Source organism: Mustela erminea, chromosome 3, assembly GCF_009829155.1.
Source record: "Mustela erminea isolate mMusErm1 chromosome 3, mMusErm1.Pri, whole genome shotgun sequence".
In the NCBI taxonomy this organism is placed as follows: domain Eukaryota; kingdom Metazoa; phylum Chordata; class Mammalia; order Carnivora; family Mustelidae; genus Mustela; species Mustela erminea.
The window spans coordinates 16150331-16175689 of record NC_045616.1 but is presented as its reverse complement, the minus strand read 5'-3'; positions in this window follow the sequence as shown (position 1 = coordinate 16175689).

The window sequence follows — 25359 nt, the reverse complement described above, 5'->3', positions numbered from 1 at the left end:
CTGTCAAATAAATAAATAAAATCTTAAAAAAAAAACCCAAATGGAAAGAAAATTTAATTTATTCTCCTAGATAATCACAAGACGATTAAAAGTAGACGTGCTAAACTTGACATAAAGCTCCTGGGAACAATAAAATTTAAACCGAAATAAATTAACATTTCATTGCTACTAAATGTCATACGGGCTCTGTAGGGTTTCATTGATACGCCCAATTCCCTGCATTTCAAATACCCAATCACAGCCGTTGGCACTAATTTGCTGCTTGTAGCAGGGCTTCTATTCTCAATCCATATACTAATAACTTCTGTTTTTACAATGCTTTGCAACGTAGCAATTACCTTCTTACACACCGTCTCGCTTAATCTTCACAATAACCCTATGAGACTGGCATCATAATTCACATTTTTCTCACTCGCATGGAATGACAACCTGGGGGTTGAAGTCATTTTTTTTTCAAGCTCACACAGCTTGTAAGTGTCAGGCACAGACTCAAGCCTCAACCCTAACTTCCAGTATAAGCCCTTTCCTATCGCCCAAAGCTGGACAAAAAGAGACACCGCTTTTACCAGGATATCAAATTCTATGCCCTGTGGGGCTCTGTGGATGAAAACGGAGTAATAATGTTTATGGCTATGCTTGAGTCTTGTCTTAGAAGAGCTCAAATACTTGATGCTTCATTAATCTTGCCTAATGTCTCTAGCGGCTCCTAAAAGGGAAAGATAAGATGTGGACGAGAGCAGCGGTTGGTCTTGATGCCAACAATCGCCCCAGCATGCCTAGTTCTCTCAGTGGCTCCCTCCTAAGCAAGGTGGCCTGGACTTTCTTTGCTTTCCAGTCACAGACACAGAGGAAGAAGTTGAAAAAGTAACCTTCTTGTTTCCAAGGAAGACATGTTTAGGTATCTTTCTAAAAAAAAGAGCCAAGTGGAAGAAAGATCACAGATTCACAGGTGAGTATGGAGAAGAGGCGACTGATCTAGTTTTTCCACTCCCTCTCCTCTAGGCTCCCAACTCTCATCTGTTACCAAAAAAAGACATCTAGGGGTGCCTGGGTGGTTCAGTCGGCCTGCCTTCAACTCAGGTCATGTTCCCAGGGTCCTGGGATCATGCCCCACTTCGGGCTCTCTGCCTGCTGCTCCCCCCCGACTTGTGCTCTCTCTTTGACAAATTAATAAATACAATCATTAAAAAATAATAATAATAACAGGTCAGGTGTCCACAAGTGAGGGCCTTTGGCTCAGATCCTGCCCAGTGCCTGTTTTATAAATCAGGTTGATTTCAAAGATAAGATGTGGACGAGAGCACCCGTTGGTCACATCCATCCATCATTTATCAGTGATGGCTCCTTTTGCACGAAAACAGGCTGAGCAGTCCAGACAGAAGCCATCTGGCCTGTGAAGGCTTAAATATTTACTACTATCCCTTACAGAAAAAGGCTGGCAATCCCTGGGCTAGATCCAGTTCCAGCCTTTACCCTCTGGCTGCAAATCTCTGGTCATAACAGAATATTTTTTTTAAAAAAATGTATTTGAATTCCGTAATAGCCATGAGAAACAAAGAGGAGGTGCTTTGCACATACATTTCTGAGGACTCTGTGAAAGACAGAAGAAAAGCAGGATCCAAGGGAAATGGGAAGCCTTGGCCTGTAGTGTAGACAAGAAAGGCACAGCCTTAAAAAAAAAAAAAAAAAAAAAAACTAGCCAAAAGATATGAACAGGCAGGGCAACTCGCCAAGAAAAATCACCAATGGCTGTAGATATGTTTAAAGGTTCAAATTTGAGTAACAGGAGGGCTCAGACTCAAACAACAACTACCAGCTATCCCTGTCCGCTGCCCCCATCAGAAGGGTAAAACTCTGACAGAGTGGAAACAACTGTTATCAAGGGAGGAGGGGGACTTCATGAGCCTATTTAACATTAAATGTGTGCATTTCCTTTACTTTTTTAAAAGATTAATGTTTTTTAGAGGGGGGCAGGTGGAGAGGAAGAGAGAGTTTCAACAGACTCTGGGCTAAGTCTGGAAACCAACACAGGGGTCAATCTCATGACCCATGAAATCATGACCTGAGCCGAAACCAAATGTCGGACCCTTAACCAACTGGGCCACCCAGGTGCCGCCATTCGAATTTCCTTTAATCCAACAATTCTTAGAATCTGCCGGAGAGAAATACTATTACACGCACAGAAAGACTCACAGAAAAGGACAGTCCCACAACACTATTTCAGTTAGGAAAATCAAAGCAGCACAGATTCCCACCCCAGCAGAGATCTTGAGCCAACTCTGGTACATGGGAGCTAGGGAATGCTTTGCATTCTGCGCCACAGGGTAACCGTGAGCTTCTGATGGACAGTGGTTGTTGTATTTTGACAGCATTCTCTTGCCCATTAGAACAATGTCCGTCATATAGAAGTACTGAAATTTACTGGAAGAATTAAGACTCTAAGAATGTGCCTGTACTGTTCTTGGGACGCTCAGGTCTACGGACCACATCAATACACACTCACACACTCTCTTGCTCTCCAGCTTCCCATAAGGGTCAGCCAGTGAAAATCTCCTTCCAAGATCAGGGTATATTAGTCAGTCGGGGCAATCGCAAAATACCCCAAGGGGGGGGGGGGGTTGGGGGGAGGATTAAACAGCAGACATTTTCTTCCTCACATTTCTGGAACCTGGAAAGTTGAACTAGGCTGGCGGTGCGGGGAGGGCTCTTCTCTTGGTTTGCACACAGCCGCCTTCTCGTGTGCGCTCCTTGGTCCATTCTCAGCACATAAACGTGGACTGAGAGCCAGCAAGCCTTCTCACGTTTCCTTCTCTGAGGCCCTAGCCCCATTGATGGGACCCCACCCTCATGACCCTAACTGCCTCCCAACAGCCCTACAACCCCCAAAAAACCATCAGATAGGAGGTTTGAACATCAAACATATTAATGTGGGGGTAACACACACACTTAATCCATCATAGAAAGGGAGCAGCAGGAAGGAAGGACTTTTATTCCCCTTGGAGCCTCCCTATAGGGTTGGCAATCCCAGCCCTGCCAACCAGCCCATTCCACGCATCCCTCTCTCTCCTGCTTCCCTCCCCCCTCCCCCTCCCATAACTCCTCCCCCTCATTCCCTCACCTGGTCTAGGGGTAGTAATAGCACCCTCATGATTACTGACCTCAGGGTGCTCTATGTTCCCATGTTTTCTCTACACCCTGGTTCAGCATCAAACTCTCCTCAAATTACCCAGTTTGACTGAGTCATGTATTTTCCTCCAGGTTACTGACAGACACAGATAGATGTCTAGGCAGTATTTTTTTTTTTTTTTAGATTTTATTTTTTATTTGAGAGAGAGAAAGAGTGCAAGCAGGGGAGCGGTAGGGAAGCAGGGAGCCTGATGGGGGACTCAATGCCAAGACCCTAAGATCACAACAGGAGCTAAAGGCAGACACTTAATGGACTGAGCCACCCAGGGGCCCCTAGAGCATATTTTTAAGTAAATAATGCAAGCTCCAGACCAGAGCATGGAAAATGATGCAATTCTTGTGTATGTGTATATATATACACACACATATATACATGCATATATATGTGTATATAGGTATAGATATATATATATACACACATATATGTGTTTATATGTGTATATATATGTGTATATATATGTATATATATACACATACACAAGAATTGTATCACTTTACATATATATTACATATATATAAATTTAAATATATTTAAATATTTAAACTGAATATATAAAATATATAATATATAATATATAAATTTATGTATTTTATATATATAATTTATAGTATAATAAAATATTTATTTTATAATTTCTTTATATAATTATATTTTATGATTTATATAAATTTATATAAAAATATATACATTTATGTATTTTATATATATATCTATAAAACAAAACTACATATTTCTCCATGTGCATACATGTGTGTAAATTCAGAGAAACAGATGAGGAAGGAGGTATATTACACTGATGATGGTGATTGAGAAGAGGGGCAGGAAAGAGGGCCCAAGGGCACATCTCACTTGATCTATATTGTTGGAATTCTGAACAGTGAATATGCCCATAATGATTACATGTTTAAGTATAAGATTGTGAAAGAAAAAATGTCTGCAGGAAATAAAATGTTCACTCTCTATATTTTTTTTATTTTTTCAGTGTTCCTATATTCCTTAATATCCACCACCACGCTCACCCATCCCCCCACCTCCTTCCCCTCCAAAACCCTCAGTTTGTTTCTCAGAATCCACAGTCTCTCATGGTTCATCTCCCTCTCCCATTTCCCCCAATTCAGTTTTCCTTTCCTTCTCCTAATGTCCTCCATGTTATTCCTTATGCTCCACAATATGATAATTGACTCTCTCTGTTGACTTATTTCACTCAGCATAATCTTCTCCAGTCCCATCCATGCTGATACCAAAGTTGGGTATTCATCCTTTCTGATGGAGGCATAATACTCTATTGTATATATGGACCATATCTTCTTTATCCATTCATCTGTTGAAGGCATCTTGGCTCTTTCCAGTTTGGTGATTGTGGCCATTGATGCTATGAACGTTGGGGTACAGATGGCCCTTCTTTGCCCTATATCTGTATCTTTAGGGTAAATACCCAGTAATGCAATTGCAGGGTCATAGGGAAGCTCTATTTTTAATTTCTTAAGGAATCTCCACACTCTTTTCCAAAGTGGCTGCACCAACTTGCATTCCCACCAACAGTGTAAGAGGGTACCCCTTTCTCCACATCCTCTCCAACACTTGTTGTTTACTGTCTTGTCAGTTTTTGCCATTCTAACTGGTGTAAGGTGGTATCTCAGTGTGGTTTTGATTGAATTTCCCTGATGGCTAATGACGATGAACATTTTCCCATGTATGTTAGCAACTTGTATGTCTTCTTTGGAGAAGTGTCTGTTCATGTCTTCTGCCCATTTTTTGACAGGATTATCTGCTTTGTGTGTGTTGAGTTGGAGGAGTTCTTATAGATCTTGGATAGCAGCCCCTTGTCTGTATTGTCATTTGTGAATATCTTCTCCCATTCCATGAGTTGCCTCCTTGTTTTGTTGACTGTTTCCTTTGCTGTGCAGAAGCTTTTGATCTTGAAAAAGTCCCAACAAAATTCATTTTCACTTTTGTTTCCTTTGCCTTTGGAGACGTGTCTTGAAAGAAGTTGCTGTGGCCAATCTCAAAGAGGTTACTGCCCATGCTCTCCTCTAAGATTCTGATAGATTCCTGCTTCATGTTGAGGTCTTTTATCCATTTTGAGGTTATCTTTGTGTATGGTGTAACAGAATGATCGAGTTTCATTCTTCTACACACGGCTGTCCAATTTTCCCAGTCCCATTTATTGAAGAGACTGTCTTTTTTCCACTGGATTTTTTTTCCTGCTTTGTCAAAGATTATTTGACCGTAGAGTTGTGGGTCCATATATGGGCTCTCTACTCTGTTCCACTGGTCTAGGAGTCTGTTTTTGTGCCAGTACTATGCTGTCTTGGTGATCACATCTTTGTAGTAAAGCTTGAAATCAGGCAACGTGATACCCCCAGTTTTGTTTTTCTTTTCCAACATTTCCTTAGCAATTCGGTGTCTCTTCTGGTTCCATATAAATTGTAGGATTGTTTGTTACAGCTCTTTGAAAAATGCCAGTGGAATTCTGATCAGGATGGCATTGAAAGTGTAGATTACTCTGGGCAATATAGAGATTTTAACAATATTTATTCTTCCAATCCATGAGCATGGAATGCCTCTCCGTCTTTTTGTGTCTTCTTCAATTTCTTTCATGAGTTTTCTGTAGCTCCTTGAGCACAGATCCTTCACCTCTTTGGTTAGGTTTATTCCCAGGTATCTTATGGTTGTTAGTGCTATAGTAAATGGAACTGATTCTATAATTTCTCTTTCTGTATTTTCATTGTTAGTGTATAAGAAAGCAACTGATTTCTATACATTGACTTTGTATCCTGCCACATTACTGAACTGCTGTATGAGTTCTAGTAGTTTGGGGGTGGAGTCTTTTGGGTTTCCCATATAAAGTATCATATCATCTGTGAAGAGAGATAGTTTGACTTCTTCATTGCCAATTTGAATACCTTGTATTTCTTTTTGTTGTCTGATTGCTATTGCTTGTTCAACATAGTACTATATTGAACAACAGTGGTGAGAGTGGGCATCCTTTTCCTGTTCATGATCTCAAAGGGAAGGCTGTCAGCTTTTCCTCATTGAGGATGATATTTGTTGTGAGGTTTTCATAGGTAGACTTAACGAAGTTAAGGAATGTTCCATCTATCCTTATACTTTGAAGAGTTTTAATCAGGAATGGATGCTGTATTTTGTCAAATGCTTTTTCTGCATCAATTGAGAGGACCCTGTGGTTCTCTCTCCTCTTATTAATTTGTTCTATCACACTGATTGATTTGCAAATGTTGAACCACTCCCCTCTGGGTGATCCTGAACACACAGATTCTCCATCAGCAAACTCCGCTGAAGACCGCAGCCTTCCACAGGCGGTGCTCACCCCCAGCCACCATACCAGTGGTTGCCTAAGGCCCCCACTTGTCTCTGCACCCCTGTGCCACTAAAGCTGTGAGCGTATTGGTCTGGGTGAGCCTGAACCCAGGTGGCTGCCATTGCTGGGACTTCCGTCTGGGGTCCATGCTCACGCCTGGTGCATGCAGACCCAGCAGAGGCGCAGTTCATGGAAGGCTGTGGGCTGAGGGACCCCGACCGAGACTGTGCCAGGTTCTCTCAGGTGTGGACTGGGTGCGCTCAGACCCCATGGCCATGCAGGTCGAGGAGGGCTGCAGGCCCAGAGACCACTCTCAGCTCCCACACCAGGCTCACAGGTATGGGCAGGAGGGTGCCCAGCCCAGCGGTGGTGTAAGCAGAGGAAAGTGGTGGGCTCAAGGACCATGGACTGGAGACACCACTGGGCTCTCTCTGGCATGGAGGTCGCTGGCTGTGACCATTCTGGGTCTGTGGGGTTAGGCCTCTGCCCGTGACCACCCGATTCAACCTGTTGCCCCTTAACATCTTTTGCTCTTTTTGAGTGCTTTTAACCAGACTCCAAGTTAATGCTGGTCCCCAATCACAGGGCACTTTCATATTTGGGTATTATTTTCCAAAGGGTTGCTTCTGGTGGCTCCCTCCCCATTCTGTTTATCCTCCGATATCAGTCCAAGTGTTCCACTCTGATTTACCTCTCCACTGATGTCTTCTGCACCCCTAGAGATGCAGAAGTGTATAATCTTTCATCTCAGGCTGATTTCATGGGTGTTCAGAACACTCTAGAAAATATTTAGCTCACTTTAGGGAACTGGTTGAAACAGGATCTCCTACTTCTCCACAATCTTGCCCCTCCCTCACCACTCAATATTTTTATCTATTTATTTTTTTAAAGTAGGCTCCATGCCCTACATGGGGCCTGAACTCACCACCCTAAGCTCAAAACCTGAGATCAAGAGTTGGATACTCCACCAACTGAGGTGCCCCTGGTCTATATTTTTAAATGACTGGCATAAACAGCATTTCTTTAAAGACACACAAAAGTATTAGTAGCCATCAGTATTAAACTTGATCTCTGTTTTCTCCTTTTTGTCTTAGAAGTTTCCAGAACCAAAAATTACAGAACTTTGGTAATTATGAAATGATATACATCATGAATCAGATAAATTAAGTAGAGAGGATTGGATCAGAAAAATGATCTCTTAAGCTATTTCAGTGCTAAACCCCAGACTCTCTGATGTTTCACTTCAACAACAAAAATGATCCAAACAGCAGAAAACAACAGGAAATTGGCAATTGGACCAAGTGGTTCTGTGGAGAATACATGAGGAGACATCTAACTATTCACAGTGGGCAAATACAGATTGGGGCTGTGGACAGGCACAAAGGCACTTGGGTGAGCATGTGGGTGGGGCGGAGAGGACTACCCCACAAGCAAAGGGGAGACCAGACAGGTAAAGATCATGGTTTTCTCTCTGGTGGTAAGGACTCACGTACTGGACCCTGGAGGAAAGGGCGCACCGATCAACCCATCCTGCTCCAGCAGTCAGGAGGGGAAGAAGGAATTTAAAGAGTAGCCAAGGCCCAAGGTCCAAGGCTCGTGCATAGCTCAAAAGCAAATTGGCCTATCTTCTGGACATGCATAAGAAATTGGCTTAGCCTTCTGGCCAAAAGCATGGGCCAGAGCAAATGGGCGATGAAAGCAACTGTCAAAAGAAGGAGTTCCCTTCAACTGCTAGAGACCCCCTAAATCCCATGATTAAAAAAATAATAATAATAAAAAAATTTAAAAAAAAAAACCTTGATTTTATGGAAGAAGTAATTGGGGAACCTCAGCTGTGTTCTGGGGACAGAGACACACCAAAGCACACTAAAAAGAGATGTCCACTGAGCCCTGACCTACCTTTGGCAATGAAAATGCAAAAGAATGGGGCAATTAAACCAAAAAGGCTGATGTATTTGCAAGAAGATAAGAGCAGCAGAATTATCAAAACATGTAAGAATAAAACCACAAAAGAGCTTCCTTTCCCTCACTTCAGTTCTATGGGGTTTAAATTCCTGGCTTCCTGATCACTAACTGCTTGACCTTGCCCCCCCCCCCTCATTCTGCCCATTACAGGCAGAGGTCTGGTGCATGGAACATTTTCGATCAATATTAGCAGTCTCCCCAAACCAGCCCCCAACCCTCCATCCTGCCACCTCTCATTTTTCTCCCTCTTATATTTATAGATTGATGCAGATACCAGAGATATTTTTAGTGCTGCTTCCACCCCACTGAAATAAATTATGTTACAGGAAGTAATTTGTTTACAAAGCAGAGCCATGAATCTGAATGCTAAAAAGGAATTCCCTTCCCAAGCATAAAAATAACTAGTCTCTTATTGATGAGCAAATAACCTGCTGGCAGGCAAAATGGGAGCTTCACTTAAATACATTATGAATTTTTCTGCCATGCCTATGGGTCTGAAAACCCTCCAGAAGACCATGCAGCAAGCAGTTCTGTGGGGACAGAAACAGGATGGGTCATCAGAGGAAAGTCAGAGCCTGGAAACTTCCTAAGTATCATCCTACAACAATCTGCCAATCTCTCATTCCAATGCCACCTCCATCTGGTAAGTGTCTGAGATCGGCTTCCCCAGACGCAGACCCTGAGATGGGGAGTCGTGTGAAACTGATTTATTAGGAAGTATTCTGAGGAACAAACAGGGGGGAGTGGGGAAGGAGGAGCATAAGGAAGGAAGCCATACAAGGGTGAGATTTCAAGCCAAGCCTTAGAGAAGGTAGCATCTGCTCAACCCCACAGGCAGGAGGGGGGCGGATACGTCTGAAGACAGTGGAACCCACTCTCCCATCAGGAGCAAGGGGTATTAAGTCCTTTTTGTCTCAACATTGCCTTTCACCAGGTAAGGGTTGGCTCTGAGGGTGCTGGATTCCCAGACACTCCCTGCTCTCCTTGCACTAAGGCAAAACCATCTCCAAGGACAGCCCTTCCAGAAGGAAAGCACCAAGAAGACAGCGCACCGGTCCATGCAATTGACACTGAGGAGATCTGGACAGATCCTGTCAGCCTATGTGGGTATTTGTCCTGAAATCTATCCCCAGAACCTCTCCTGCCAACTCATTTGAAAAGAAACAAAATATATACGCTGGCATTTCTAATAGCATACATTTTGTTTCCGTACCCCAACACAAATTAATCCAAATATTCATCCGAACAGATTCTGTCGTAAAATGCAAGATCATCTTAACGCTGGATGGCAGAAGAAATTCTACGTTCTTCTCTTGTATGGCCCCACGTGCAAACCCTCAAAAGAGATCCTGTTCAAGTGTTGCTCTAGAACTGCATTTTCTCCTTAATATCAAGCCCTTGAGAAGGAAGATTGATTAGGCCGCTTTGATGTTAGACGATTCTTGTAACAGAAACAGCTATCAAACATATGGTGCAGCGTAAAACTCACACAGAAGGATCTTTACAACGCAGTGGTCATCATGGGGGTCCAGCTGTCCACAAGCACCCTGTGTCCCTCCTTGACGCCTACTTGCATTATTCCAGGTCCTAATCTGCAGGAGCAAGGAAAGATAATCTTGCTGGGCTCCGCTCAAAATTATCTGCAGTCAATGACAGTAAAGATCACTACATTCTTGACACAAAATCAGGAGACCTCCTTGCATGCGTCGTCTTTCACAAATTCCAGGGAATTTGCAACTTGGTGTCTTCCGACTGCTATGATGCAGAAAGTGAAGGGAGACAGCACATCCCAGGCTGGCTTCCCTGGGACCCACGGGGTTACCCTGCTTCCTCTTTTATCTGTATTCTCTGGTGGTGACGCATAAGGACCAGTTATTTAGACTGTACAACCTACTCTGCTATGTAACTGGGAGAACCTGCAGACATACACACCGATTGGGCATGACTGTCATTCCTTGATGATTCACTCACTTCATTTCCATGCAAGAACTGCTTCCTTTGGGGCATCTAGGTGGCACAGTTGGGTAAGCATCAGACTCTTGATTTCAGGTCAGGTCGTGATCTCAGAGTCTTGAGATCGAACCCTGTGTTGGGCTCTGCACTCAGCACAGAGTCTACAGAAAACCGTCCCTCTCCCTCTGCCCTCACCCCTGCTCTTGCATTCTCTCTCTCTTTCAAATTAAAAAAAAAAAAAAAAAAAAGTGTTTTCCCTCTAGTCTTCGGATGCAGAGGAATCTGCGTCCTTCTCATCTGGGTCTCCTCCTAGGTTCCGATACATTTGCCCCAATAGCACCTACTACAGAAGCTCCATCACCCCTTTTCTGGAATGCCAAGAAAATGCCATTTATTTTTTCTAAATAACTCAGTACTTCGTCTCTCATTTGGGAGTCACCTACTACCCTACCATTGTCCTTCCTTGGAATAATAATATAACCACTCTACGCTGTAACTGTTCGCTATTCAATTACAATGTCGTGACTGGATGCCATCCAAAGGAAGATCTTTAGTCAATCAAAAATATGAATAAAATATACGCTTTCCATTACACACAAGAGACAGAATAAAACTTCAATGTTCCAATGGGCCAGGAGTGAAAGTAAGAGGAGAAAGAAAAAGAAAATAATGCAAAGGGGAAAAGACTGGAGGACCTAGAACAACTGAAAACCAGGAAAGAATTATAAAAAGTAGTAATATGGCAGATCATTTGCTCAGGAGTTAATAGGAGGTACTGGGTAGAGAGGCCAAGCCAAGTTCTCCAGCACACCAAGCTGGGCTACACAGAATGAAGGCCAGCCTCTGACATTAAACTCCATTAGGGTCTCCCCCCACTCACTTCTGCCTCAGGTGGGTGCCTTGCTTGGCCTATTTTCCCACTTATAAAATATGCATAAGAATTCCCGAGGTGTAATACCTTTGACACTCCATTGGGAGAATTGTAAGTGTGGAAAGTGCTTTGTACTTTTGGGGGAAAATGTAGTTTCCAAACTGCTTTATCATAACTGCCTACAAGCAAGTCCCCCCTACATAGATGCTTTGTTTTTTTGACCCCCAATGTTAAGACCTGAGCTGAAATTAAGAGTCAGACACTTAACTGATAGAGCCACCCAGGTTCCCCACATAGATGCTTTTAAAAATAAGTGTTTTTAGGGGTGTCTGGGTGGCTCAGTCAGTTAAGCATCTGCCTTCAGCTCAGGTCATGATCTCAGGTTCCTGGGGTCGAGCCCTGCATTGGGCTCCCTGCTCAGGGGGAGACTGCTTCCCCCCTCTGTCTGCTTGCCTTGCTACCTACTTGTGATCTCTCTCTGTCAAAAAAATAAATAAATAAAATCTTTTTTAAAAAAATAAGTGCTTCTATCAAGCCATATGCCTACTATGCTCTCTGTTGAAAAGACTTCCTTCCCCATTACTACCATATAGGTAGATTGTATCATTTAACAAATATATGATGATATATGTATTACGATAGCTGAAAGAATTTTTTTAAGAGGTCAAAATGACACTGAAACTCATAGTTGATTTTATGCCTCAGCATTTATCAAATAATTCAACCTCATTCAACAGCTGTTTTTTAAGCTTTCTGTATTCCAAGGCACCACACTATGTGGATTCTGAAGTCGAAAACCAGACCCCATGCCACAGACACGGTTGAGGATGTACGTTCTACAAACACATATCAGCACTTTTGTGAAGGCTATTGGAAACACCCTTCCCAGCTCCCAGACCACTCTCAACTACTCAGCCCTGCACTGGCACCTTCTAGGACATGCATCAGTATACAGCTACCCCATAGGCACGGAAGCCAAGAAAATTGGTCTGGAAAGCACAAATGGCATAAGCCACCCCAGCAACTGGATTCCACAGTCCTAAGAAGTCTAGGAATATGTCTAAGATGATCACAAAAATTGCACAACACCTTGTTCAAATGAACTGTTTGGAGAATGGATTTACTTAATGGGTATTTTTTATTTATGCAATACAAACACAGAATTGAGGAATCAAACACAATACAAGGTCAATCAAGAGAAACCATACATGCTTCTGTCACTTTCCCCAAATGTTCACTGGACTTCCCGGGATCTAACAGTTCCAACCACTCCAAATGTCTCTTCTAGTATTTGCTTTCCACGTTTCTAAATAATATGCTTCTTGAGCCATTTACTCACTTCAAAATTTGGGATGTTATCAACTGATTTCCCAAAGTAGAAAACAATAGTATAACTTTTAAATTCCTACCAGTTATCTAAAAACCTCCAAATCAGTAATGTGACAACTAACATTTAAATCTATGGTAAATGGGGCACCTGGAGGCTCGGTCTGTTAAGCTCCTGACTCTTGATTTCGGCTCAGATCATGATCTCAGGATATTGGGACTGAGCCCGACATCAAGCTCCATGCTCAGCACAGAGTCTAGTTGAGATTCTCTCTCTCCCTCTTGTTCTGCCCCTCCCCCTGCTAGCTTGCTAGCTTTCTCTCTCTCTCTCTCTTTCCCTCTAAAATGGATGATTAAATCTTTAAAAATAAAAACTGAAAATGTTAGTATGTTATAATCATATCAAATTGAAGTCCATAAGATATTATGCTAATTATATAATCATAATGCAATCTAATGAATATATATGAATTATAACATAAACAGAACACACACTCTTCCCTAGTCCACATGGAACATTCACCAGAATAGATCACATCTAATCACAAATCAGGTCTCAACCAGTACCAGAAGACTGGGGTCATTCCCTGCATATTTTCAAACCACAATGCTTTGAAACTTGAAATCAACCATGAGAGGAAAGTTGGAAAGAACTCAAATACATGGAGGCTAAAGAGCATCCTACTAAAGAATGAATGGGTCAACCAGGAAATTAAAGAACTTAAAAAATTCATGGAAACAAATGAAAATGAAAAAACAACAGTTCAAAATCTTTGGGATGAAGCAAAGGCAGTCCTGAGAGGAAAGTATATAGCCGTACAAGCCTTTCAATAGAAACAAGAAAGGTCTCAAGTACACAAACTAACCCTATACCTAAAAGAGCTGAAGAAAGAAAAGCATAGAAAGCCTAAACCCAGCAGGAGAAGAGAAATAATATAAAGATCAGAGCAGAAACCAGTGGAATAGAAGCCAAAAGAACAGTAGAACAAAACAACAAAACCAAGAGATAGATCTTTGAAAGAATTAACAAATTTGATAAACTCCTCGCCAGATGTATCAAAAAGAAAAGAGAAAAGACCCAAATAAATAAAATCATGAATGAGAAAGGAGAGAGCAAAACCAACATCAAACAAATACAAACAATTAAAAGAACATGTTATGAGAACTTGTATGCCAACAAATTAGACAATCTGGAAGAAATGGATGCATTCCTAGAGACACATGAACACCAACACTGAACAAGAAAGAAATAGAAAAGCTGAACAGACCCATAGACAGTAAAGAGATTGAAGCAGTCATCAAAAATCTCCCAACAAACAAGAGCCCAGGGCCAGATGTCTTCCCAAGGGAATTCTACCAAAGATCTAAAGGAGAATTAATACCTATTCTCCTGAAACTGTTTCAAAAAATAGAAATGGAAGGAAAACTTCCAAACTCATTTTATGAGGCCAGCATTACCTTGATCCTAAAACCACACAAAGACCTGATCAAAAAGGAGAATTATAGACCAAATACCCTGATGAACATAGATGCAAAAATTGTCACCAAAATGCTCACCAATAGGATCCAACAGTACACTAAAATGATTATTCACCACGATCAAGTGGGATTTATTACTGGGCTGCAAGGTTAATTCAACATCTGTAAATCAATGTGATACACTACATTAATAAAAGAAAGAACAAGAACCATATGATACTCTCAATAGATGTTGAAAAAGCATTTGACAAAGTACAGCATCCTTTCTTGATCAAAACTCTTCACAGTTGCCAAGATTCTCAACAAGATCCTAGCTAATAGGATACAACAGAACATTAAAAAGACTGTCCACAATAACCAGGTAGGATTTATCCTGGAATACAAGGGTGGTTCAACATTTGCAAATCGATCAATGAGACAGAACAAATCAATAAGAGAAGAGAGAAGAACCACACAGTTTTCTCAATTTATGCAGAAAAACCATTTGACAAAATACAGCATCCATTCCTGATTAAAACTCTTCAAAGTATAGCATAGATGGAACATTTCTCAACTTCATAAATCTATCTATGAAAAACCCACAGCAAATATCATTCTCAATGGGGAAAGACTGACAGCCTTCCCTTTGAGATTATGAACACGACAAGGATGCCCACTCTTACCACTGTTGTTCAACATAGTAATAGAAGTCCAAGCAATAGCAATCAGACAACAAAAAGAAATAAAATATTCAAATTGGCAAAGAAGTCAAACTCTCTCTCTTCACAGATGACATGATACTTTATATGGAAAACCCAAAAGACTCCACCCCCAAACTACTAGAACTCATACAGCAGTTCAGTAATGTGGCAGGATACAAAGTCAATGTATAGAAATCAGTTGCTTTCTTATGCACTAACAATGAAAATACAGAAAGAGAAATCAGAGAATTAATTCCATTTACTATAGGACCAAGAACCATAAGATACCTGGGAATAAACCTAACCAAAGAGGTAAAGGATCTGTGCTCAAGGAGCTATAGAACACTAATGAAAGAAATTGAAGAAGACACAAAAAGACAGAAAAGCATTCCATGCTCATGGATCAGAAGAATAAACATTGTTAAAATGTCTATACTTCCCATAGGAATCTATACTTTCAAAGCAATCCCAATCAAAATTCCACCGGCATTTTTCAAAGTGTTAGAACAAACCATCCTACAACTTTCATGGAACCAGAAGAGACCTTGAATTGCTAAGGAAATGTTAAAAAAGAAAAACAAAACTGGGCATCACGTTGCCTGATATCAAGCTTTACTACAAAGCTGTGATCACCAAGACGGCATGGTACTGGCACAAAAACAGACTCCTAGACCAGTGGAACAGAGTAGAGAGCCCAGATAGGGACCCTCAACTCTATGGTCAAATAATCTTCAACAAAGCAGGAAAAAATATCCAGTGGAAAAAAGACAGTCTCTTCAATAAATGGAACTGGGAAAATTGGACAGCCGTGTGTAGAAGAATGAAACTTGACAATTATCTTACAGCATACACAAGATAAAGTTGAAATGGATAAAAGACCTCAACATGAGGCAGGAATCTACCCAAATCCTAGAGGAGAACATGGGCAGTAACCTCTTCGACATTGGCCACAGCAACTTCTTTCAAGACATGTTTCCAAGGGCAAAGGAAACAAAAGCAAAAATGAATTTTGGGGATTTCATCAAGATAAAAAAAAGTTTCTGCACAGCATAGGGAACAGTCAACAAAACAAAGAGGCAAACCATGCAAATGACACTACAGACAAAGGGCTAATATCCAAGACCTATAAAGAACTCCTCAAACTCAACACCCAAAAAACAGAAAATCACGTCAAAAAATGGGCAGAAGACATGAACAGACACTTCTCCAAAGAAGACATACAAGTTGCTAACAGACACATGGAAAAATGTTCATTATCATTGGTCATCAGGGAAATTCAAATCAAAACCACACTGAGATACCACCTTACACCTGTTAGAATTAATAAGGCAAGAAACAACAATTGCTGGAGAGGATGTGGAGAAAGGGGAACCCTCTTACACTGTTGGTGGGAATGCAAGTTGGTACAGCCACTTTGGAAAACAGTGTGGAGGTTCCTTAATAAATTTAAAATAGAGCTATGACCCTGCAATTGCAACCCTGGGTATGTACTCCAAAGATACAGATACAGTGAAAGAAGGGCCACATGTACCCCAATGTTCATAGCAGCAATGGCCACAATTGCCAGACTGTGGAAAGAGCCAAGATGCCCTTCAACAGATGAATGGATAAAGAAGATATGGTCCAGGGGCGCCTGGGTGGCTCAGTGGGTTAGGGCCTCTGCCTTTAGCTCAGGTCACGGTCCCAGGGTCTTGGGATTGGGCCCTGCGTCAGGCTCTCTGCTTGGCAGGGGGCCTGCTTTCCCCTCTCTCTCTCTCTGCCTACTTGTGATCTCTGTCTGTCAAATAAATAAAATCTTAAAAAAAAAAAAAAAGAAGAAGAAGAAGAAGATATGGTCCAGATATACAATGGAATATTATACCTCCATCAGAAAGGATAAATAACCACCTTTTGTGTCAACATGGATGGGACTGGAGGAGATTATGCTGAGTGAAATAAGTCAAGCAGAGAAAGTCAATTATCATATAGTTTCACTTACTTGTGGAGCATAAGGAATAGCATGGAGGACATTAGGAGAAGGAAAGGAAAACTGAATTGGGGGAAATGGAAGGGGGAGATGAACCATGAGAAACTGTGGACTCTGAGAAACAAACTGAGGGTTTTTGGGGGGAGGGTTGGGGGGAAGAGTGAGCTTGGTGGGTGTTAAGGAGGACACGTATTGCATGGAGCACTGGGTGTGGAACATAAATAATAAATCTTGGAACACTGAAAAAATAAAATTAAATTTAAAAAAAAAAACTCTTCACAGTGTAAGGATAGAAGGGACATACCTTAATACCATAAAAGCCATCTATGAAAAACCCACAGCAAACATCATTCTCAATGGGGAAAAACTGAGAACTTTTCCCCAAAGGTCAGGAACACAGCAGAGCTGTCCACTGTCATCACTGCCATTCAACACAGTACCAGAATTCCTAGCCTCAGCAATCAGACAACAAAAAGAAATAAAAGGTATCTGAATCACCAAAGAAAAAAGTCAAACTCTCACTCTTTGCAGATAATACACTATGTGGAAAACCCAACAGACTCCACTCCAAAACTGCTAGAACTTATACAGGAATTCAGGAAAGTGTCGGGATATAAAATCAATACACAGAAATCAGTTGCATTTCTATATACCAACAGCAAGACAGAAAAAAGAGAAATTAAGGAGCAAATCCTATTTACAATTGCACCCAAAACCAGAAGATACCTAGGAATAAACCTAACCAAAGAGGCAAAGAATCTGTATTCAGAAAAGATAAAGTACTCATGAAAGAAATTGAGGAAGACACAAAGAAATGGAAAAACTTTCCATGCTCATGTATTGGAAGAACAAATATTGTGAAAATGTCTATGCTATCTAAAGTAAACTGCACATTTAATACAATCCCTATCAAAATACCATCCATGTTTTTAAAAGAAATGGAACAAATAATCCTAAAACTTATATGAAACCAGAAAAGACCACGAATAGCCAGAGAAATGTTGAAAAAGAAAACCAAAGTTGGCAGCATCACAATTCCAGACTTCAAGTTCTATTACAAAGCTGTCATCATCAATCACCAGTATGGTTCTGGCACAAAAACAGACAAATACATCAATAGAACAGAATAGAGAGCCCAGAAATGGATCCTCAATTCTATGGCCAAATAATCTTCGACAAAGCAGGAAAGAATGTCCAATGGAAAAAAGACAGTCTCTTCAACAAATGGTGTTGGGAAAATTGGAGAGCCACATGCAGAGGAATGAAACTGGACCATTTCCTTATATCACACACAAAAAGAGACTCAAAATGGAGGAAAGACCTCAGTGTGAGACAGGAATCCATCACAATCCTTGAGGAGAACATAGGCGGCAACCTCTTCGACCTCAGTTGCAGCAACTTCTTCCTAGAAATATCACCAATGACAAGGGAAGCAAGGGCAAAAATGAACGATTGGGACTTCATCAAGATCAAAAGCTTTTGCACAGCAAAGGAAACAGTCAACAGAACCAAAAGACAACTGACAGAATGGGAGAAGATATTTGCAAATGGCATATCAGATAAAGGGCAAGTACCCAAAATCTATAAGTAACTTCTCAAACTCAATACCCAAAGAACAAAGAATCCAATTAAGAAATGGGCAGAAGACATGAACAGACATTTCTACAAAGAAGACACCCAAATGGACAACAGACACATGAAAAAGTGCTCAACATCACTCGGCATCAGGGAGATACAAATCCAAACCACAGTGAGATACCACCTCACACCAGTCAGATGGCTAAAATCAACAAGTCAGGAAATGACAGATGTTGGCGAGGATGCAGAGACTGGGGAACCCTCCTACACTGTTGGTGGGAATGCAAGCCGGTGCAGCCACTCTGGAAAACAGTAAGGAGGTTCCTCAGAGAGTTGAGAATAGAGCTACCCTATGACCCAGCAATCACACTACTTGGTATTTACCCTAAACATACAAATGTAGTGATCCAAAGGGGCACGTGCACCCAAATGTTTTTGGCAGCAATTCCACAATAGCCAAACTATGGAAAGAACCTAGATGTCCATCAGCAGATAAGTGGATAAAGAAGATGTGGTCCATATATACAATGAAATATTGTGTGGCCATCAAAAAAACTGAAATCCTGCCATTTGCAATGACATGGGTGGAACTAGAGGGTATTATGCCAAGCGAAATAAGTCAATCAGAAAAAAAAAAAAAAAGAAAGAAAGAAGTCAGTCAGAGAAAGACCATTTTCATATGATATTTCTGATATGAGGAATCTGAGAGGCAGGGCTGGGGGTCATGGGAGGTAGGAAGGAAAAGAATGAAACAAGATGGGCCTGGGGAGGGAGACAAAACATAAGAGACTCTTATCTCAGAAACAAAATGAAGGTTACTGGGGGGCTGGGGGGCTGGGTGATGGACATTGAGGAGGGTATGTGCTATGGTGAGTGCTATAAATTGTGTAAGACTGATGATCACAGACCTGTACCCCTGAAGCCAATAATACATTACATGTTAATTTAAAAAAAAAATAAATGGAGAAATAAAAATAAAAACTAAAATAATTGTTGTATGTTATAATTATAGCAAATTGAAGTATATAATGATATTATGCTAATTATATAATCATAATGCAATCTAATCAATATATTAATTATAACAAACAGTAAAACATTATTTGATTCCATTTGCTATGAAATATTTCTATTTCAAATTATACATATTTATGTTACTTGTTATATTGTTACAGATAATCATGTTGTGATTTATTTTTTAAGATTTTATTTATTTATTTGACAGAGAGAAAGAGAGAGAGACAGTGTGCACAAGTAGGGATATCAGGAGAGGTAGAAGGAGAAGCAGGCTCCCCGCTCAGCAGGGAGCCCAATGTGGGGCCTGATCTCAGGACCCTGAGATCATGACCTGAGCCAGAAGGCAGATGCTTAACTGACTGAGCCACACAGGCATCCCGTGTTGTGATTTCTAATATTATATTACATGGCTATTAAATCATGTTATAATAGGGTTTGGTCTTACACCCAAGTTTTCCTATATATTTGTTTCCTAGATTATAAATAAGAATAGCTTGCTTTTTTGTTCAACTATTCAACTGTTGTTAAAGTCCCCTGTGCTCCCATGCTAACCACTTGGGATATAGTTGTGAGCAAAGCCTGCTGGACCCCTTGCTCTAACATTCCAGAAGGAGGCTATAAACCCTATAAAAAATTGAATTCATAAGTTGGTAGGCGGTGTTTAAAACAACAACAACAACATGATCTCCTTAGTTTTCAAAATACTAAGCTAGTTTTCTAGATACTGTGCTTAATTTTTCTTCTCCTCATGCTCCACCATATCTGTCAAATGCCTACCAGTATCACTTTTCAAATGTTCAAACATAATCAGATAATCTGATTTTTCTTTTTTTATGTAGGCTCCATGCCCAGCATGGAGCCCAACACAGGGCTTGAACTCACCACCCTGGGATTGAGACCTGAGCAGATATCAAGAGTTGGACACTTAACCAAGTGAGCTGCCCAGGTGCCCCTATAATCTGATTTTTAAAAAGATCTCCTCACCAGCAGAGAGGTGAGCATTTACTGAGGTATACACAAATATCAGTACTTGGACATTTTTTTTTCTTTTTTTTGAATAAGAGGCTTCCCCTCTCTTTCCTGGTTATCCGTGTATGAGAAGAGAAACTGGCAGCCTGATTCTCAGTATGCATCTTTTGTTCAACCCTACTGTACTCAACCATGAGTTCTGTGCCCTGCGGTCAGCAGTGTAGATATCCCTCATGCTGGGGCATGGGTTCAGAGGCAGTTTTCGACGAAGATAGGTGCCATTTTCAGGGTGCGGTATCCGCAGGGAATCAGAAACCTCTAATACATGGATCCAGGACCCCCGGCACAGAAGCAGAAATTGTCCCTTATCATCATTCCCAGTGTCCCACTGCAGCATCTCACGCTTCCTGTTCTCACCGCTCTAGGCTCTGCAGGGCTACATGTCCTGGTCCATGGAAGGGGGGGCCCGCTCTTGACAGAGAACACAGCAAAGGTCTCTACAAACTGCAGGTTAAGGCTGCATCCTGGGTCCTTTGAACGCCTGGTGCCCAGGGAACAATAGACAAGGAGAACAATCACCACCGGGGTGGGTTAGTGGGGGGTGAGGGGGTCATGGTCCCTGACTCTCAGGCGGAGATGGAGACGAGGAGGGATATGTGTGGGATTCCGGGGATCCCCGTGGATACCCGTTGGGACTCCTCTGTCCAGTTGTGAACGTAAATGGACAAGCGCCAAAGCCCCAACCAGAGGAGAGAATTACAGGGGCTCAGACCCCTCCAGAATGAAGACTTGGGTCACACCTCCCAGTAAAGCACCAAGGACAGCGAAAACGGGAATTTAGAGTGGGTAGTGCAGGAGGAAAATGATGAGTACCAGAGGAAGCCCCAAGACCCTCCTGCCACTTCCCCCTGCTGAGTCTACCCTTGAACAGTGTCCACTAGAACCCTGAGGGAAATGCCCCCTGATCATGTGGATCCACAGGACATGGGGTGTCAATGGTGACAGCCATGGAAGGATGCCACTCAAACCTCCCTTTAAGGAATAATTTGCTGCAGTGCCTGGTGGCTTAGTCTGCCTTCGGCCCAGATCCTGATCCCAGGGTCCTAGGATTGAGCCCCGGGTCCGGCTCCCTGCTCAGCAGGGAATCTGCTTCTCCCTCTGTTCAGCTTCAAGGAGTGCACCCTGTGGACATCCTCTGGGCGACAGCACCTGCAAGATCTGCCTCAGCTTTTGATCAGAGGCCACACTCTTCCCAGGCTTCCCTCAGCCCATGACTAAGCACCTCTGCCCCGGGTGGGTCTCTCGAAGCACCCATTGCCCTGGGACTCCCTGTTGACCTTGCCAGATGGGCACTGAGGTCTTCAACTTGCCATCCCTCATCCTGGTTCCTCCCTTCTTTTTCCACAGATATGAGATTCCATTAGCGCCTGAAAGCTTTCCATACCCAATTCTGCTTCACTCCCCTAATCTTTCAAAGACATTTTATCTACTTCCAAAGCTCGTTCTCACCACCTATTCCCCAGAGGACTTGACTGACACTTCAGGCCGGCAGCCTCTCAATGATACGGGATGAAGTATGGATCTGGGGGTCATATGCCTCCTGCACACCCTGTTTTCTATGAAGTATGTCTCTTGGTGCTACAGGACCCAATGTTGACGAGTTATTCTTTAAGCCCTTGTACAGTGGTTCTGATGGAGACGTTGCAGGTGGAAAGATCAAACCCATAATCAGAAGATGTATCTATCCCAGCCAGGATGAAGTATTGTTCTTCCCAGGGTAGAAGGGGTTCAATTTAATCCATGTGCCACCAAGTGGCTATTGGCTCACCTTGAGGAGTGTCAGGAGCTCGGTGTCAGGCTCTTGTTGATGGTCAACCATTCAACAGCAGTTAGCTAAGCCTGAATGGAGAGACCCCACACTGATGGGTCCCTACCTAGTCTTCGTACCTCCCACCATGATTACTCCATTCATAAGCTCACTGCCCAAGCACTGGGGTGGCCAACAATAAAGGTTGGCTGACATCAACTGGCTGAGTCATTGTGTCCCCATGGCCCATGACAATTCCCCAGTAGATGTTGTTTCTCGAATGCTAGTGTGTGTAATTCACACTTCAGGTCTTCTCCCATATGTCCAACCAAGTGCCTCCTCCCAAAAATCCCTTTTCTCCTACCTTTCAATCTCATTTATTCCAGGCCCCTGATTAATTAGCTAAGCCATTGCCACAGCTCATCCATCCCCATAGGTAGCCCTTATCTTGGGCTACTTCTCCTTCCACACAACAAATGACTACACTGCTCAAAACTCTGCCCATAGGTAGTATTTCCCCACACCACTGTGCATCCAAACCACCCCTCAGTGGGGAGAAGGTGTGAAAGCAAAGAATTTTCACTTACATCAAACATAGCAGGCCTACTCATCCATGAACCTGGTTCAGGTCTCCCCACCTTCAACAACTGAGTATAGAGAACCTCCCATGAAGTCACAGGCAGGTGTGAGCTAAGGGAAAGGCTTCACTGCAAACCTTCCAGAGTCAGCCCTAGCAATTCCGGCTTCTCTACACAATTTAGTGGGGCCATATTTCCTTCCAGGTTTCCAAGATCCATCATCCCAACAGAATATTAGACCTATCTCCAGAGTCCTTGCCAGGCTGTTAAATCTTGTATCGAAGAAGATTATCTTGTAGTTAAAAAAAAATAATAATCTCCCCTAGGCCACTTTAAATTCACTATCACCTAATCCAACACCTCGGTATTCACTCTCCAGCACGCTCTCCTGGTTGCAAATGGGTCCTGTGGCTCCTTTTGCATTTAACACCCTCCCCTCCCCAGCAAACCTAACCTTGCCCCATTGGATCATGCTGAGGCTTGACCTTAGCTATTGGTCTGGTGGCTAGGAAGACAGAAGGGGCAGATGGGAGAGAACCTGTATCATTCTCCAGGTGATTCTACCCCATGTGGCTCCCCCGTGGTATTTAAGCAAGCAGGAGGACTCTGTCTTCCAACAAGGGAATCTACTGCAGTTGTAAGAATTTAAGGGAATCTGGGAATTCAGGTACTTGAAAACAGATCTCAGAGTCCTGCTCTCTCCCAAACAGGGACCTCGCTTGTCATAGAGGTCACAGACCTGCCATAGACTTGTCCAGGCTGAGAATTCAGCCTTCTCCAAAGTAATATCACTCTTGCAGTTAAGTCCCATGCCTGGCCTTTCATGCAATCACCCCTTTCAGTGCTGCTGAGGACACCCTCTGACTTGCACACTTTCCTCTGAGTTAGTGATTGACTGCCATGAGCATGTGAAGTCTTCAGCAACGGCCCTTATAATATGAATGTTCGTGAACCTCTCAAATGCCAGCGATATGACAACAAGCTTATGCATCTCCTTCCTCTTGTGCCCCCCTCCAATCTTCCCACAAGTAAAAGGCTTAACAATTGCTGTGCTCTTGCAAACCAGGGATGACTGGTAAATCACCTAGCACCAGGGACTGGGGCTCACTGACAGCCACCCAGGAAGTGACCAACCTCAGAATCTCTTAGGGTCCGTTTCCTGGGACCCTTTCCTGGGACCAACCATCACAGATCGGATTCTCTAGAAGCAGAGTCTGGACCAGAGATTTAAATTCATGGGTAAGGGACGCCTGGGTGGCTCAGTCGGTCAAGCATCTGCCTTCAGCTCAGGTCATGATCCAGGGTCCTGGGATTGAGTCCCACATCGGGCTCCCTGCATAGCGGGGAGCCTGCTTCTCCCTCTGCCTGCTGCTCCCCCTGCTTGTGCACATGCTCTCTCTGACAAACAGATAAATAATCTTTAAATTCATGGGTAAAGGGGATCAGGACAGGACACTAAAAACTGTCCACCAAATCCCCCCGCTCACTAAATGCTTCAAACACGAACACTGCTTGGCCAGATTGATACTTATGGATTTGAAATATCTCTTTCAAAATGAAGATATTGAGACAGGAATTGTGCCCATTGGGAACCCAAAAAAATTATGCCCAACCATAAAAAGAAACATACTATTTTCAGTCCGTGGACTCTGAATGAAAAATCCAGATGGTGCCACGAACTCAGAAAAGGTTAGCAATCATACATCATCCAACGAGGAACCAAGTGGTAAAATAAATAAATACATACATACATACATACATACAAATAAAAACAGAAACAACAGACATCAATTGTCAAGGGGGCCTGGGAGTCCAGGCCACTGATTGTGTAACAGAGAGCACATAATTAAAGTAAATAAACTGAAAAACAGGTAGGGATTCAAAATAAAGCATGCCTTCTATTAACTTTACATAAGGCTAAGCATCTCATAACTCATTATATCAGAAAATTAATGTACTCTATAAATTCTAAAGAGAAAATGTGCAAAGAAGGGCTTTAAAGACATTTTTAGCTCCTATTTCTCTGTTTGAATTCATCAGCTCCCTTCTGGCTTCCAATCTGTCACAAGAAAAAGTACCTAATTGACTGCAGTTTCAGCACTGGTGGAAAACAGAAGCAACCCAAAGGCCAATAACAGAGTGGAAATGCCTTTCTCTTTTACCAAAAAGTAGGTTTGCATCCAAAGACACAGCCTTTGAAAAATGCATTATTTATTTAGCACCAAGAATAGGGAAGCCAGGCTCTATTGGGGAGTTTTCTTGCTTTCTGTTATCAAAATGCCATTCTGCTCTACAACCACACTTCCTACATAATAGGCTTGCTATTTCCATCTAAAATGTTTAGACCTTTTTCTCAGAGGGCAAAAGAGAAGTCAGAGTAGCACCTTCTCAGCCTTTCAATATGGAAATTGTCCAAATAAGGTACGAATTCAGCACAGTGATTTGGAGGGAAAAAAAAAAAAAGACCTTGAGAAAACATTGCTATATCTGCATTTCGGTTTCCTTCCAAAAATCAGAAATTTCCAGCACTAACAAGGGAAGAAAAGTAAAGCTCTACACAATACCAGCGTACCTCCAGACCGTCCACGATTACCAACATGTAGTCTGGTCACACATTTAAGAAGAAATGTAGGAAGCTGAGGGAAAAAAAGGAACAGAGAT